The 5928-nt window shown below is 41.5% G+C and overlaps 1 non-coding gene across 1 annotated transcript; it reads right to left on the minus strand.

Annotated features, from left to right (window-relative positions):
- Positions 1–333: 333 nt before the first annotated feature.
- On the minus strand, positions 334–437 carry LOC138881958 (small nucleolar RNA R71). The gene has a single exon (XR_011403404.1). It is a non-coding gene; the product is annotated as a small nucleolar RNA R71 (small nucleolar RNA).
- Between the last annotated feature and the right edge of the window lie 5491 nt (positions 438–5928).

Below are 5928 nucleotides of genomic sequence, written 5' to 3' on the forward strand. Positions count from 1 at the left end.
CTGGCTAATATGACTTAGGCTATTGTGAAGCCTGATATCACTGGGCACTTTGAGCTAAAACAATACATGGTGTAGCTGATCCAATCCACAGAGCTATTTGTGGGTTTATATCATGAAGAACCGCAGAGGCACATTCAGAATTTCTTGGAAATTACGGACACTTACAATTATCCGAACATTTCCAAGGACTTTGTCAGGCTGACACTTTTCCCCTTTTCACTGATCAGGGAAGCTAAGGAGTGGTTGAATAAGGAGCCAGCAAATTTAATCCACACTTGGGATGATCTGGCAAGGAAATTCTTAATCAAGTTTTTCCCTACTAAGAAAACAAAGATATTGAGGAATCAAATTCTTGGGTTTGAACAACGAGCTGGCGAGACACTTCGTTAAGCATGGGAAAGGTACAAGAAGATGCTCAGAGACTGTCCTCATCATTTCCAGATGGACGAGGTATTGGGTCACACTTTTGTAGATGGGTTAGATGATGCTTCAAAGATGAATCTTGATTCAGCTTGTGAGGGTAGTTGCATGGACAGACCATATAGTGAAATCCAAATCTTGCTGAATAACTTCACTGCTAATGATAATAACTGGCAAGGTGAGGGTGATTCACGAAAGATAGTTAAACAAAAATCAGCTGGGTTACTTGAGCTCGATGAAGTGTCAGCCATGAGAGCCGATATTGCAAAGCTGGCCAATCAGATGACTAGGATGACACAACAGCCACAGACAATGCAACATGTACAACAAATGACTATTTGCTACGAACTCTATAGCGACAATCATATGAGTGATATGTGCCCCACGAATCTAGAATCCATCTATTATGTGGGGTAACAGAACAGAGGTCCACCGAATCAGTATGCACAATATAGGAATTCTTATAATCCAAATTGGAGGAATCATCCCAACTTCTCATGGGGTGGAAATCAGTAGAATCAGAATCAGCATAGACCCCAAGGGAGTTTCAATCAACCTCAGAGACCACCCCAACAAATGGAAGAAAGTACCAATGATTTGCTAAAGAAGTTGTTGATTGACAATCAGCAACTCAGGACCGACTTCAGAAATCTTGAAAGGCAAATGGAGCAGTTAGCAACAAATCAAAACACTAGACCTGCAGGTGCTCTCCCCATTGATACAGAAAAAAAACCTCAAGTGAATTCAATTTCACTTAGAAACGGGAGGGAGCTAGAGAAAGTGCCAAAGAAAAAGAGAGACAAGCCCATACCTGAGGGAGAGTTGATCCCTAAAGTGACTCACGAGCCAAAGAATGATGCTGAAATTCCAGAGCCAGTGGAGGCCCCAAGGCCACCACCACCTTTCCCCCAGAGATTGCAGAAAAAGAATGATGATCGCATATTCACAAAATTTCTCTCTATGTTGAGCCAGGTTCAATTGAATATCTCACTTATTGATGTGCTTCATGAAATTTCAAAGTATGCTAAGTACATAAAAGATATAGTGGCTCACAAGAGAAGATTAACTGAATTTGAGATAGTGGCACTTACTGAGGAGTGCACTTCAAGTGTCCAAAATAAGCTCCCTCAAAAGCTTAAGGATCCTGGCAGCTTCACGATTCCTGTGTGCATTGGTAATATTGATGTGGGTTGTGCTCTTTGCGATTTGGGGGCGAGCATAAATCTGATGCCCCTATCTTTGTTCAAGCAATTAGGCCTGGGAGCTCCAAGGCCCACTACTGTGATGTTGCAGCTGGTTGATAGATCGATTTCTCGAAAATTTCCTCTCCTTTGTGCAAGTTGCTTGAGAAGGATGTCGCCTTCAAATTTGATGCTTCCTGTCTGAAGGCATTTAAGGAGCTAAAGGGAAGGTTGGTGACTGCACCAATCATAATTGCTCCGGATTGGGAGCAGCCATTTGAGTTGATGTGCGATGCGAGTGACTTGGCTATTGGAGCTGTTTTGGGGTAAAGGAGAAATAAAATCTTCCACTCCATCTAATATGTGAGCAAAACTCTAAATCCACCTCATATGAACTACACAGTCACTGTAAAAGAGTTGCTTGTCGTGGTGTGGGCGTTTGACAAGTTCAGGTCATATCTAGTGGGGACCAAAGTCATCGTCTATACAGATCATTCAGCTATCAAATACCTATTTGAGAAGAAAGACGCCAAGCCGAGACTGATTCGGTGGGTCCTCCTCTTGCAAGAGTTTAACCTAGAGATTCGAGATCGCAAAGGAACAGAGAATCAAGTGGCTGATCACTTGTTCAGATTAGAAAATCGGAATCATGTAGCTGAAGGGGGTGTAATCAAAGAAACATTCCCTGATGAAGAGTTATTGGCAATCACCTCAAGCACAGCCCCGTGGTATGCAGATTATGTGAATTTTATTGCAAGTGGGGTGACACTACCAGAATTGACACCCGATAATAGAAGAAGGTTCCTGCATGATGTGAGGCTTTACATGTGGGATGAGCCATTCTTATACAGGCTCTGTGCAGATCAGTTGGTGCGGAGATGTGTTCCTGAGGAGGAGATGAATGCCATACTTCATAGCTGTCATGCCTCGCCATACGGAGGTCATCATGGTGGAGACAAGACCGCCCAGAAAGTGCTACAATCAGGTTTCTATTGGCCAAAATTGTTTAGGGATGCACACGCCTTTGTTAAAATGTGTGACAGGTGCCAAAGAACTGGAACGATCACAAAGAAGCATGAGATGTCGCTACAAAATATTCTGGTACTGGAGCTTTTTAATGTTTGGGGAATTGACTTCATGGGACTGTTTCCGTACTACAATGGTTATAGGTACATCTTGGTGTCAGTCGATTATGTGTCTAAGTGGGTGGAGGCCATTTCTCTTCCCACTAATGATGCAGAAGTGGTGGTAAGCTTTGTTAAGAAGCACTCTTCATACGCTTTGGAACTCCCAGAGTGTTGATCAGTGATGGAGGAATGCTGTTACAACCCATATCCACATGTGTTAGTTCATGCCATATATTAGTTAACATAAATCCAAAAAGGAATTATCTTTGAGATGATAAGAAGTCAATCCTATTGGTCTTAAGTGATACAAGAGTGTATAAGAGTGATTAACCAGTATTAGAAGTTAAACGAATCAAGGATGTTGTAACTCGTATTTTCAGGTAATCTAGCGGCGCTTAATACACTCAAGAGGTCATTTATTAAGGTATTTTAATCATATAATATCCGTATCATAAGTTTTGAAGTCAAACGAGTTATGAAACAAAAGTCGACAAAAGTTGTCGCAACTTAGGTTCATAATTTTACTTAAACATTAGGTCAAATGTTTCTAATCTTTTCTCATAATTTACAAGGAATTACGGGGTGATATACCAACCAAATTAAAGATCTATGAGTCTAGTTTCCAACACATTAAACCATTCATTGATACAATCTCAGAGTAGAGAGATATTCGTATTTTCGCGAGACTGCGCCAAGCACCTCTCTATGGGGCCCACTAAGTCGGTTTAAGATATTTGGACCTATATAGGATGACTCCAACCCGTTTTAAGTCATTTCTTTTCACTATTTTCAGACCTTAGAACCCTAGGAACATCCTCTCAAGGTTCTCTCAAGATTCAAGACCCAAAAAAAGGGCAAACAACACAAATCAAGTGTCGGGAATTCCGTGGCGCTAGTAAGTCTCTTGTTCTTCTTGTTGTTGCTCATTTTTGTGTCGTTCCAGCTCGTGTGGGAGGTGGTTTTAAAGGGTTTATGTTCTGTAAATACTCCCTCATGTTCTTAATATCAATCCTAGGTGATTTCAGGCCTTCTAAAGTGATTCTAGTGCCGAAAAACACTAATTGATCGCTAGTTTCGCTTTGTTGTTGTTGTGGCAGCATTGGAGGGATATTTCATGGAAATTTAAGGTCAAATTGGAGTTGTTCTTTCTATATAAAGGTAAGGAACCTCTTACTCTATATGTATTTAAGATTATCCAAGTTGCGGCTAAGCCATTGAAGCTAGAACTTGTGAGATATATATCGAAAGGCTTGGTAGTAATGTTATTGTTTTGTGGACTGTTTTGCATTGTTGTTGGGCTGCGTATTTTACTACTATCTTGTGGAGTTTTGGAGGAGGAAGGGTGTGGAGAAACACCATATATATGTAGGGTTATGGGCTGATAGTTATTCGTAACATTTCCAGGTTGTTTGACACGACTACGGTGGTCGTCGTATGTATGGAGTGATTAGGCTGTGTGTGGACTATTTTGGGAGGCTCAATATGTTTATTATTGATGTTGTTTGGGCTGTTTGGTGACTGTTTTGAATGGTGTGAGGTCATATATATAGGGGAGGTGCTGTCCGTTTCATCGTAAAATAGGTTGTGGTCGATACATAATAGTTATGACGCTTAAATGATAACGATAGTATCGTTTCTCTTATTGTAGACTAAGGAGTTTTGACAATTGCATAGCTTGAGATTGGGGCAGTATATACAAGGTATGTGAGGCTATCCCTTTCCTTCTTTTGCACGACTCCGATTGTACATAATGTAATGAACGATCTTCCAAGATACTCTACTCTTAGAAGCTAGCAGTACTTACATTGTTTTCCCTCTTATGGAACGATTGATGTTAATGTTGCTTCTCTTAGTCTTATGTTATCAATGTTGTTGGTACTTCCTGATTCTTATAAGGTTCATAGTGAAGAGTTAGTCCTAATAACGTGTACAGAGGATACCGACCTTACGTCACTCCGAAAGGTTTAGAATGTGATTCCATGAGTCGAGCATGCATTATATATATGTATCTATTTTACTCTACCGAGCCACGCTATAGTTGGCCGGGTACGGCACCTATTGTGCAACCACTGATCAGTTGGGTTTTACCGAGCTCCACGTGGCCGGGTACGATTCTACCGAGCCTATTATGGCCGGGTACGATATGATGATGATGATGCCCACAGAGGCGAATGCTTTAAAGGTTTATGTATTTATACATATGTATCATGCATTTCATGTAAGTAGCCCTCAGAGGTACTAAGATGTTACAGGTTGTATATTCTCTATCCTTGCTTACATTACTGATCGTATTTATGGTTCCTTGCCTTACATACTCAGTACTTTATTCGTACTGACGTCCTTTTATTTGTGGACGCTGCATGTCGTGCTGCAGGTCCTGATAGACAGGCAGGTGCAGCTCCCCCACCACAGTAGACTGTCCAGTTCAGCGGTGATTGGCGAGATCCCTTCTCCGGACTTGCCTTGGTCTTGGTATGCAATTTTTGTTATAGACATTATGGGTATGTCGGGGCCCTGTTCCGGCTATGTTGCAACACTTATGTTCTTTTAGAGGCTCATAGACAGGTGTCGGCTCATGTATAGTTTGGTATGCCTTGTCGGCTAGTTTTTGTTGTATAGTCTTTCATAGTAGCGTGGTAGCTCATACCTTATATGTAGTTTCTTGATTGTCTGGTCATCCCCTGCTATGTATGTTCATGCCGTCATATTTTATTGCTGGTTGTCCATGATCTAGGTCTACCATTTATATTGATCTCGTCAGCCCTAAAAGATAATAATGAAGGTTAGATGAAATGTACGTTGGTGCTCGGCAAGTGTGGTCGGGTGCTAGTCATGGCCCTTTAGTTTGGGTCGTGACAAATGCATTTCTGCAACAAACTGCTGAATAATGTTCTTGCAAAGTACGGAGTCAAGCACAAAGTTTCCACTGCCTATCACCCCCAGACGAGTGGTCAAGTGGAAGTATTAAAAAGAGAGGTGAAACGGATTCTTGAGAAAACAGTGAGTGCAAATAGACAAGACTGGGCAGGGAAGTTAGATGACGCATTGTGGGCATATCGAACTGCATACAAAACTCCCATAGGTGCTTCTCCGTATAAGTTAGTTTATGGGAAGGCATGTCACTTGCCCGTCGAACTTGAACACAAGGCCTATTGGGCAATTAAAAAGCTGAATATGGATGGGGACTTGGCTGGCGAGAA

This window comes from Nicotiana sylvestris, chromosome 1, assembly GCF_000393655.2.
Source record: "Nicotiana sylvestris chromosome 1, ASM39365v2, whole genome shotgun sequence".
In the NCBI taxonomy this organism is placed as follows: domain Eukaryota; kingdom Viridiplantae; phylum Streptophyta; class Magnoliopsida; order Solanales; family Solanaceae; genus Nicotiana; species Nicotiana sylvestris.